Below are 12,035 nucleotides of genomic sequence, written 5' to 3'. Positions count from 1 at the left end.
CAGATCGGTCATAGCTTGTGGTTTCTCAGTGTACGAGGAATTGTGGGTCTTCCAATTCAAGAGATCGGTAGTCGTGAACGGGACATATACGAAGACTGGGTCAGCATATACCATTTGACCTGCGGCATCGAGATAGGCTGACCCAGGATTCAGACGAAGAGGCATCTGGTAATGTTTGGGTCGTTGGGTACCGGTCAGTTGTCGGGTTAGTATAGGGCTACGTGGAGGGGCGTCGGTTAGAGGTTCCGGTCGGGGGGTGGTAAGGCATGAGGATGTAGAAGCTTGATTTTGGGGAAGGTCGGTGAATAGAATGTTCCGAGCCGAGCTAGAAGAAGCTTGACCGGAAGTTTGAAGTGGCGCCAAATCAGGATAATCGGATCTAACGGGGGTTGGTTCCGGAAGGGAAGGTTTAGTACGACGGGGGGTGGATTCTGCACTGGAGGAGGAAGCGGAAGCGGGTGGGGGCAATGGGGGAAGGGGTGTAGAACTTCCTGTACTCGTATCACTTCCTTCTAAAGGGAAGTAAGGGGGCGGCAAAGGGATCTCGGACTCAGGGGGCGTGTCCAAAATGGGCCTAACCATAGTCCTAGTGGACAAACAAGTCCTGGCCACCATGAGGCGACATTGCTCCTCGTGGCATATCCGAATCCATCTTGGCGAGTCGTTTACGGCCTGTCTCCAACAATCAATATATGGAAACTGTCCGTAAAGTTCAGGCCTACCTGATACAGCCACGTGTACACGCTGTACCAGAGTTGGATCCAAACTGCCACGTGGCGGCCATGCCACAACCAAAGTAGGCCACTCCCTAGTGCACAAAGTGACCAAACGTACAGGGGACATTTTAACCCCAAAATCACATGTTGTAAATCCCTTTTTAAAATTCTTTACCATACAACCTAAGGGATCCAAAATCGTCGACTCCGACGCGCCCATACTTATCAATGGAGCGTCGTTGACAACGAATACTATGCACACGTTCTATTCAACAGTCACACCCGTTTCTTCCGGCAACAGCACCACGTGGTACGGTTACCAAGTGAAACGTACACAATAACACAATAAACACTCAGGGAATTCCCGTACACACACAGCTGTTACACCAGTCACTAAATAATCAATATTATGCCCTTTGGCGAAACTATACAGTCACCCACGCTATAATTCTCTATATATGAATTACCCGTCTATAACACACCCCAGTAACATCGTCTTTTACAAATAGTAGTTACAGTACAGTTAGCATAGGTCAAAGCACAATTTAAGGTCACAATACAATTATTAGTGGTTATGGTGTTAAACATGCAATAGACGACAATGATTAGTACTTATATACAGTGTCAGTAAATATACAAGGTTATGGTACCGTGCACTATGATACAGCAACACACTATTAACACTCTCGCTAGACGGCTGAGCTCGCGCTATGTAACAAGATATACACTTTACTAACAATCTTTAACACATATACAATCCCAACTAAACTATTGGCCAGTACCTTGATGGACTACCTAAAACTATCTACATCCGTTTTGGTTAGCCACACTGCCCAAGCACCACATATAGCGAACTAGAGGGCGGAATTTACAACAGAACCCTTTTAGTCTTTCTACTCTATCAATAGTCTAGTGGGTTCCAAATTTACACGCCTTCCCACTTAGCCAAGATAGGTTGAGACCTAGCAAACGATAATGTACATCAGAGTCTGCTTAGTCTCCCGGTCCCTCCGACCTAGCGAACGAATTGTACACCCTAGAACGCTAGTCTAGACAAGACACCGGTGTCCGGCTAGGGCTATTTACACTAGAACCCCGCCTGACTCCAAACCAAATCAAACGGTCTTACTAAAGAGCGTTCGATTGAGCGGTGCGCCTTCGCTCCTTCCCTCCGACAGAGGGGGCAGATTCCATACACAGATTTAAACCCCTTATGGGCCTACCGCACAATCGGTATACCCCTAGTGGGTCCGCCGTCTAAAACAGCAGTCGTCTTACCTCCTCGTTCCTGAACCTGAGTTCACACTCATCGACGGGGACACCCCAGCACTTCTTACGTAGAGGCCGATGATCTCCTGGACAACAGACCAGTGGCGCCGAGACGAAGGGAGGTCCACGCAGAAGTTCAGGGGTGCAGCCGTAGAGAACGTGGGCAAAGATAGACCGTCTCACGCCTCTGCCTCTCAGCTACCGTTGAACGATGAGCTTCCCGGCCAATGCACCAAATGATACCGGAGAAACTGACGGAAGCCAAGCACAGAGAGATGGACACAGGTTTCTTCAGGAAGGAAGAGATTCTTTATTCGGTTCACCGATCGGGACTCAGAGGGACTAATGTCACCAAAATACAACAAGTTCTGAGCCCCGGACAATAGTGCAGGCTCCTTATATAGGCACATAACTCCTCCCATATTAAGCTCCACCCGCACATTCTCTTGACCAATCAATACAAATAAGAATTAACTTCCTGCTTGACCGCATGGCCTGTCCAACACAATGGAGGAGGGGAATACTACATCCCGTATTCTTGCACATGCTCCGTACACTACTGATCGTATCTTGCCACGTGCAACCAACTGATAGATACGTCAGCATATGCACGTACACATGCCACGTGGTAATCTCGGCCTACTAAATTTATTTTTACCGAGATTCCACCACACTATCTACTGAATTCAAAGTCTTACCGTGTGCTCCTGGAATCCAGCCTTCCATTCTTCTCCAGAAACTCAAACAGGTCTCCACCGCTCAGATATTCCAGGGCGAAGAAAAGATGGTCCTTATTTAGAAGATTTAGCAGAACAAATGTCATAACAGAGATAAAATACCTGACCAAACAGAAACCATACCACACCATACCATTATGGCTCAGGCCATGGCCAGCACTACCAGGCAGCTCTCCAGCAGGGGGCACCAACTCATCAGACTATAAGGCTAGGGATTTGCAGGCAGCAGTAAAATAGAAGCAGCCCCATATGCAGAGAATGGAATGTTTTGGGGCACTTTGTGCTGAGAGGAAGAGGAAGGGGCAGAGCATCCATAGCCAGCAGGGGGGGAGCTCACTGCTTGGAGTGCAGGGTGAGGGAGGGGGGACCTGAGACTCACAGCAGCAGTGAGAGGTAACTGATACATTCTGCTGGATCTTCTGGACCCCAAGTAAACAGTAAGGGACAGAATTAACTTATGGGGTTCTGTTTGTTTCCTCTTTTATAATTCCCCTCCAAACTTTCTCAAAGTCCAAGACACCCAATATCCTTCCATTACCAACTCCCACTATCCTGCCAACTGTACTCCAACTCCCACTATCCTGCCACTGCCAACTCCACTCCAGCTCCCACTATCCTGCCAACTCCAGCTCCCACTATCCTGCTAACTCTACTACAGCTCCCACTATCCTGCCAACTCTACTCCAGCTCCCACTATCCTGCCAACTCTACTCCAGCTCCCACTATCCTGCCAACTCTACTCCAGCTCCCGCTATCCTGCCAACTCCACTCCAGCTGACACTATCTTGCCAACTCCACCTCCCACTATCCTGCCAACTCTACTCCAACCCCCACTATCCTGCCAACTCTACTCCAACCCCACTATCCTGACAACTCCACCTCCCACTATCCTGCCAACTGTACTCCAACTCCCACTATCCTTCCACTGCCAACTCCACTCCAGCTCCCACTATCCTGCCAACTGTACTCCAACTCCCACTATCCTGCCAACTCCACCTCCCACTATCCTGCCAACTCCACCTCCCACTATCCTGCCACTGCCAACTGTACTCCAACTCCCACTATCCTGCCAACTGTACTCCAACTCCCACTATCCTGCCAACTCTACTCCAACTCCCACTATCCTGCCACTGCCAACTCTTCCAACTCCCACTATCCTGCCACTGCCAACTCCTCCAACTCCCACTATCCTGCCAACTCTACTCCAACTCCCACTATCCTGCCAACTCTACTCCAACTCCCACTATTCTGCCACTGCCAATTCTACTCCAACACCCACTATCCTGCTACTGCCAACTCTACTCCTTCTGCCAACTCTACTCCAACTGAATTCCAGCTCCTGCCACTGCCACTTTCCTATAGCATCCACTGCTCATTTTCCCAACATTGCCAAATGAGAAGTAAACACTTGCGAACATATACACTGACACGTTAAAAAGGGACCCCTGCATTCTTTCCCCAAAACAGATCCCTGCATTGGTACGTAAAGCTGTAAACATTTTCATTTGTGGTGGCAAGTCATTTCTAGGCCTGGCATGAATTTTTAAGCAATAAAATGATGGGAGAAAATGTGTGACTGTCTGTATGTATGAGAATATGGATATCATAGTGTATAAGTATAGGAGTGTATGGCTAACCTTTCTTCACTATAATGCTTGTCGCTAATTTAATTTAGAAGTGGCTGCTTACTTTCTAAATTTGATATTACTGTCTACTGATACTGAAATAAAGCCACAAAGTAGCTACTTAAGGGGCTAACAGGTCTCCCATTATTCTCTAAGGGAGCCGCTACATAACATCAGTCTCTGACCTAGTGCAAAAAGTTAAAAAAGCAAACTCTCTATAAATTCTGTTGTAAAAATACATGTAGGGGAATTAGTCAGGAGTGGGAGGAGGAGGCATCCATCTTCCCCTGTATAGCCCAAAATCTTGGCACCGGCCCTGGCTCAGTCTGTAATAGTTACTGGCTACCTTGTAGGGCTATGGGAAATAAAGTGTACTGAATGTTTTAACTGCTGTGTATTATATACATTCTAGACCATTGCTAAATAACCTTTCTTTTCAATGCAGCCGAGTTTTAATGGCTCGCGGTCTGTATCACTAGTCTTGCCGATTACCCTTTAACAATAAAGTAATAGAGGGATCCACCTTAAAGGAACACTTGTTTCTTCTTTAAATGAACACTCCAACCATAAAGCTATTGCAGCTCACCTTTTTTTACTTCAATAAACAGTTTTTGAACCACTGACCAAACTTAACATTGTGAATGCAGGAGAGCTTGAAGCTGTTAAGCAGGAGCTCAATTTCGCTCTCCTGAACGAATCCCAGTGGGACCCAAATTTGGGATACTGTCCTGAGGTTTCGGTTTTCCACATGTGTTGTCCTCAGTGGGCCAGCCAGTGCTATGGCCAAGTGACACCAGGCTGCCTTGCACCTTTTTTTTCACTTTTTTTTTTTCAAAGAAGCTCTCTCTCCCTTTTTGGGGTGGACCCATCCCCTCTTAGCATCACAAGTGAAACAGATAAGTTGGCACAAACCTTTAGTTCTGCTCTCTCCCTGCCCTTGTTCTATATCTAACAATACTGGGAAGTATGTAGGGACCTAACTTTACCCCTTAACCTTATATAAACGATACATATGGTATTCTAATCCCATAGTATATGGATCACTATTATGTATCTTACTCTCTGCTAACAAAGTAGCGGCCATCTTAGAAGCTATGTTGGTACTCCTTCTGTCTTCGATAACATAACCTAAAGTTTAGAACCCGATTCGCCCCCTTGACTGAGATCATCAGATTTGATGATCTCAACAAATCCAATGATTTCCCAAAGGAAAAGCATTGGGAGGCTATTGCGCATGCACGGCAAAACACAGCGCTGACCAGTCAGCATCTCCTCATAGAGATGCATTGACTCAATTAATCTCTATGAGGAAAGTTCAGCATCTCCATGAAGAGGGTGGAGACACTGTACGACCCAGGAAGCGGCTCTAGGGGACGTCTGAGTGACTGCCAGTAGAGTTGTCCCTAGGGAGCAATGTAAACACTGCCTTTTCTCTGAGCTGTAGTTGTTCAGGTGACTATAGTGTCCCTTTAAAGTTTAAACAATTATTATCAGCTGAAAGAAGCAGTCACATAAATAAAAAATAATTTGCCCCACTAAAGCTCTTGGCCAATGAGCTTAGCTCAGGGGAGCTGATTGCAGGAGCTTCTGGCTTTCCTGGAGGAGGGGACCAGGTCAAGTCAGACCTCAGGTAAACTGTTAAACCATTTGCTAATGGTTTGACTACTTAACCCTGGGAAAGTGTCAGAGCTCTCCTGGCACCCTAACCACTTTAACAATGTAATGTGTATGCAATAAGAAAGACCCACAATAATTACAGAAGACCTGTGTCTGTGGAAGACCTGCAAAAGAAAAACCACATCTTCCCAGGTATATATATATCAGTATATTTTAAAAATATATAGTATATTTTGTTTTGCTTGAGAACACTAATTTTTTTTTTACTAAAGTCAAACATGCTAAATGAAATGTTGAAAACTAAATGCAGTATATAAAAGACAGAAATGATACAAAAGTAGTAAATCCACTCTGGCGTGTCGTTTTACAATGAGTGTTTACATAATGCAGTTGTTTTGGTACCTGCGTCTGGAAGGTGGCGTAGCAGTGGGTGAGAAATATACTCCCTGCAGCAATTTCTAGCACCTGGCGTTCTGTTAGGCAGCTGCTCGATTTCCCAAGAAAGCATTGCTTTTTAACGATCTTCATAGCAAGCGGTTTCTTGGAAATCTGGTCGGATGCCAAAATGACCTGAACAAAAAAGAGAAAGTATTTTTGTATAAATGAGGCATGAGATGCTCTTGCCCTGCAGACACTTAAAATGCTATAACTATAGCTGTCTAATCATATCATCTCAGCGCTTCTTTTGTACATTCATGTCCTGGCCTCCTTAAGATTATTCATTCATGCGCAGCAATATTAATTGCACCTAACATCATAAATGATATGTGGGGAGAGGGACAGAGGAGAAGGATGTACTGTGATTCTCTCTCCCCACCTCTTCTCCCTGAATATCCCTAAAGTCAGAGGGGCCGAATTAGGAATACCTGGCACAAACAGCTGCTGTCTGCCAATGTAACTCCAACCAATTATGGGGCACTGAGGCATGTATGTCCCAAAATTATTGGAACCATACCTCCTAACAGTCTCGGCTTCAGTGAGACAGTCACAAAGTTGGGGTCCTGTCCTGAGGTCCTCAGTGAGGGTTGCCAAACATATTAGTTGGTTAGAGACCAACGTGGCTAGGATTGATAAGTAATTTTTGCCTTTCAGTGCCTCATGGGAGGGTGGGAGCCTAAACTGGAAGGGGAACACTATAGAGTTAGGAATACATGTTTGACTCGATGCTTTCCTATTGGGATTTTCAAGACGCTGGACGTCCACACGCTAAGTTATACTCTGTGAAAGCCCGGGAAGCTCTTCTCCCTGAATATCCTCCCAGACAGCCAGTAGATGGAGTCTTAAGCATGCATTGTAAACAGGTGACAGGGACACAGTCCCCAGACCATTTCATATGATTAAGTGGTTTGGGTGTCTATAGTGTCCCTTTAAATGGAAAACATAGTCACCAAAACTTAGCTTAATTGGACCCTATAGGCACCCAGACCACTTCAGCTCATTGAAGTGATCTGGGTACAGTGTCCCTATTGCACTTAATGCTGCAATATTAAACATTGCAGTTCCAGAGAAACTGCAATGGTTACACTGCAGCACTATGTCTTCCTCCACAGACATGCAGTGTCCAAATTTTACATTTTTTTTTTCTCCATAAGAAAGCATTGATCCAATACTTTCCTATAGGGAGGTCTAATACGTGCGTGGCATTTGCATTAGCGCCCGTTTGTCGCATGATGGAGGAGAAGCTACAACTTAGCGCCGAGGGACATCAGCGCTGGGATCAAGGATTTTTAACCCCTTATTATCCGCGGTTGGGGGGCACGAGGGAGGGAGGAGACAGAGGGAGCTATAGTGACAGGAATACAGCTTTCTAAATGGCAGAGAATTGAGTGCCTAAATGTGGGACTAAGGAAATGGTTTGTTTAGGTTTTGAGAGAGATTACATTAGAGTAAGGGGTATTTTTAGGGCATGTGGACTTTGAAAGTTTATTTGCAAAGTACTCCTCCTCCTGTATCTTCTGTAGTTCTGTCAGCGTCCGGTTTGTTTGATAGACGAGATGCAGGAGCCATACACTTTGCATCACTCAATGCTGTCCTGCAAGACATTTCCTGTGTGAGAGGCTGTTAGTGAGCAGGTGGGAAGTGATCCCTTCCTGTACAGTCTGAGACAGCACAGAGTTTTACACCCTCCATAACTGTTCCTGCAGCTCTGCTATAAAGTAAAGGAAGCTGCCTGGACTACAGAGGACATTGGCCAATGCTCCTGGTATTTATCTCTCCCCCATCAACCCACCTGAGCTCCAAAAAGATCATTATAAGTGCTGAAAACAGGACTTGTCCACAGGACACGCACTTGTAGGCTGCTGCCTACTCTGCTTAATGGGATATATGTCCCTACCTTGATGCCTTGGGAGGGAATCAACAGAGAAATACCATTCTCAGCACTCCAAAGACTATAACCACTACAACATGTGATGTAGAATTATTAAACAGTCTTTATTGTACTTGTATTGAATTCTTGCACTAACTCCATTTTAACCTGATGCTGTGACAAATCCTCCATTTTGTCCTCATAACCTGACTTCTCCATATGAAAACTACATTACATGACAGAATTGCTCAGCACATCTAACACAATAGACAAAGACTGTATTTTTCCATAAAGATATGACTAACCCAGGAACTGCTGAAATTCCCCTAACTCGCAACATAGTATAAATTGAAGGCCATGAGAACACTGTAGTAATGAAATGTTCTATTCATAAGAGACCTTGCACCTGACCACGAGATCTGACATCACCGACCGTGTAAAATGACGCTCAAGACCCCCTTGTCCCCACCCGTGTCCAAAATAATACCACCTCTTGGTGGGTGGACACGAAGCTAACCACTTAGTTTTTGATCCAATTAATAATATTGATGGGTGGACACTGATATAGTCACATAACATTTAATCCAATTAATGATGTTTATTTGTTATTATCTGATATTCAATGATGATGTCATTTTGCCTTTAAAAAGATCTGCATAACTGTTTTCCAGCCAGATTGCATTAAATTTTCTGAAGTGCTTTTAACCTGAACTCCATGTGTCAGTGTGAGCTTACTTCTGCGTATACGCAATTTAATCATCTCAGATTTGGACAGGAACAGATATACATTTAAACATATTTGTTTATTTCTAAATTAATCTACATCAATTTGGCGTTTTCCAACGTGGGGCATCGGGCTATGTCTGGCCGGTGAGCCGTCCTAAGGAAGATGCTGTTGGACGGGGGAATCCTGGGGGTAGGAAAGGAGACTGATCACCTCCAGGTACACGGTAGAGACTTCTGCAGAGCCACCGGTATGTTCCGGCCCCTTTGATTGACCCGTCCACGTGTCTGTGACTGCTTCCCGGGAGGACATCAAAGACAGGTAAAATCTTGCCCGGTGTCTCGTTACTCACTTGTTTACCTGCATCTAGTCTATCTGTTGCCTGGGTGTGTTTGAACTGTTTGCCTGTTTCCCCTTTTTGAGATAAAGGGGGGTGAGCCTGCGGGGGTCTTGCCTGGGGTTCTCTGTTTTGCCTGTTTTCCCCTTTTTGAGATAAAGGGGGTGAGCCTGCGGGGGTCTTGCCTGGGGTTCTCTGTTTTGCCTGTTTTCCCCTTTTTGAGATAAAGGGGGGTGAGCCTGTGGGGGTCTTGCCTGGGGTTCTCTGTTTTGCCTGTTTTCCCCTTTTTGGGATAAAGGGGGGTGGACCTGCGGGGGTCTTGCCTGGGGTTCTCTGTTTTGACTGTTTGCTTGCCTACCCCTTTTGGGTTAAAGGGGGGTGGACCCGGGGGATTTGCCTGGAGTCCTGTTTGCCTGTTTTACTCCTTTTAGGGGCCACGGTCTGTGGCTGTAAGGAAAAAGGGGGGTTGACCTGTGGAAATTTTCCTGGGGGTCTTCTTTGCCTGTTTACCTCTTTTAGGAGCCTCGTGGCTGTGGCTGTAAGGAAAAAGAGGAGTGTTGGAACTGTGGATTTTGTGTAGACTCATAATTTCCTGTGATCCTTCTTGTGTCACTTTGACAGCCTAGCTAGCTTCATTTTGCACGTAACTCTGCTTGCAGAGAGGTGGTAACCCACAGCTTCGAGCGCTGAGGCTGGTGGAATTCCAATTTTCTTTTATTTGTGGCGGGGGGATTCAGGCAGGCATTGCTTGTCTCCCGCACCACGTGGTAGTGAGACCTATAAGTGGGTTTATAGGGGCACTACGGGATTGAGGGAGGTGACTTTGGAGTAAGCACACGAGTAAAGGAAAGGTTTACTGTTGATTTTATTTGAACTGTGATGCATGCACTGTATTTCAATTGTATTGTTGTCCTGTTTGTGTAATTAGGAGTTATTTAAACTCCTGTGTCTGTCTCTAAGGATTTTTCCTTGCCTTTTCCCTTTTCTATACTTCCTATATTATTATTCTATCCTCTCCTATTTCTATTGTGAGAGAAGTGATTGGTCACACACTTCTCACCTCGCTCCAATTAGTGACTAGTCTACGTTTTGGGAAGACGCACTTGGGGGGGGACCCACCCCTCTCGAGTGTCAGTCCACCATTGCAGACACTGTTTAAAACCTTTTTCCCCTATATCTGGGACGCCTGTATAGGAGGGGAATGGAACAGGGTTAGAAAAGCCCAATAAGGGCTGGCTAGCGCGTGTGATCTAGTTGAAGATAGAGATTGCTAAAGTGTGTAAAATTGCTGTGCCTTCATGTGGTAGATTACTGACAGAGAAGAAAGCAAGCTTACTGGTACAGAGTAGCAATGCTATTCAGCAGGAAGGTTGGGCTGAGGAAGAACTAGATCACAAAGGGTTAAGAATATATGTATATTATAATAATTGTTTTTGTATTTTGTGTTAGCCATTACCCTGGTAGAGGGTGGGGGTTTTGTATTGAGTTTCACTGAGAGTATTATTAAATGTTGTGTTTTTGTGTCTCTTTGCTTTTGCAATAATTGTAACGTAACTGTCTTTCCAGCACTGACATGGTTAAAATGTCATGCTTGCAGTCCCCCCTCTCCTACCCCTCCCTTTTTGCCTTCTGTGAGACAGGGGAGGGAGGAGGAGGGGGGGCGTGTTTGGGACTCAGTGCGATTCAGATTTGTGTTCCGTAGAGTTATTACTGATAAGACTTAGCAATGGAATTTTTGCTAGAAAATATTCTAATTGTGTATTTTGTTATTTCAATTGAAGTTGATAGGATCGTGTGGGAGACTAGCTCACAAGATTACATTCCACCTTTCTGAGGCTGTATTTCCTTTTGCGGTGCAAAGTATTTTTCTCCAAGACTGGTGTATAAGATAGGGAGTCGGGGATATAGCTCAGTGTTGATTACGAAGGTTAGGAAAGTGAATCTGATGCAGGAATAGAGAATTATTTGGACGAGTTAAAAATGTAAAGGCAAGTGTGATTTGTTGCATTACTATGCAATGTGGATAGAGGGAATATGCAAAGTTGTTAAGCTAGATTGTGAAGAGGAAAAGTGATTAATGGCTGTAGGTATATTGTTTGCATCCCGTGAGTTTATTTATTTTTTTGTTTTTTTGCACCATGTTATTTCAAAACTTCACGGGCTGTTAAATGTATAATGCTTTCATTTGTCAGCTGAAATGCCCTAAAAGAAAATGGCCCCTAGAACAAAAGAAGGTTGTCCTTAAAGAGACACGTCAGTCCTGGCTCCTGCCCTCACTCTGCCCTTAGTGAGGTCATATCCGCCCATATATAGTGTCACTTCGCCATATATAGTATCTACTTCTACCACGCTCATCCTATCCTAAGACATGCTGTCTTCCTTAATTCCCATATATTATGAAAAAAAAAAAAAGGGTTACAATTACTAAAATTATCCTACTATTAGTTTCCCTATATCAGGAAACTGTCTGTGACAAGTAATGGTTAATATGTAGATAGAATATATATGTCTATCGTTTCACGTATAAGTAACAAGTGTGTTTTAACTTTGTGTACAAAGATTGATAACATGCTGAAAGAAGGGTTATCTTAAAGAACATTTACTAAAAGAAAGTTCTAATAAACCAAGATTTCTTGAACAAATGGTAATACAATTAGGGATTGGTTTCAAAATGTTTTGATCGAATTGAAAAGGAACCAGTT

This window comes from Pelobates fuscus, chromosome 8 (assembly GCF_036172605.1).
Source record: "Pelobates fuscus isolate aPelFus1 chromosome 8, aPelFus1.pri, whole genome shotgun sequence".
Classification (NCBI taxonomy): domain Eukaryota; kingdom Metazoa; phylum Chordata; class Amphibia; order Anura; family Pelobatidae; genus Pelobates; species Pelobates fuscus.
The sequence above is the reverse complement of the archived record's forward strand: the minus strand, read 5'-3'. Positions refer to the sequence as shown.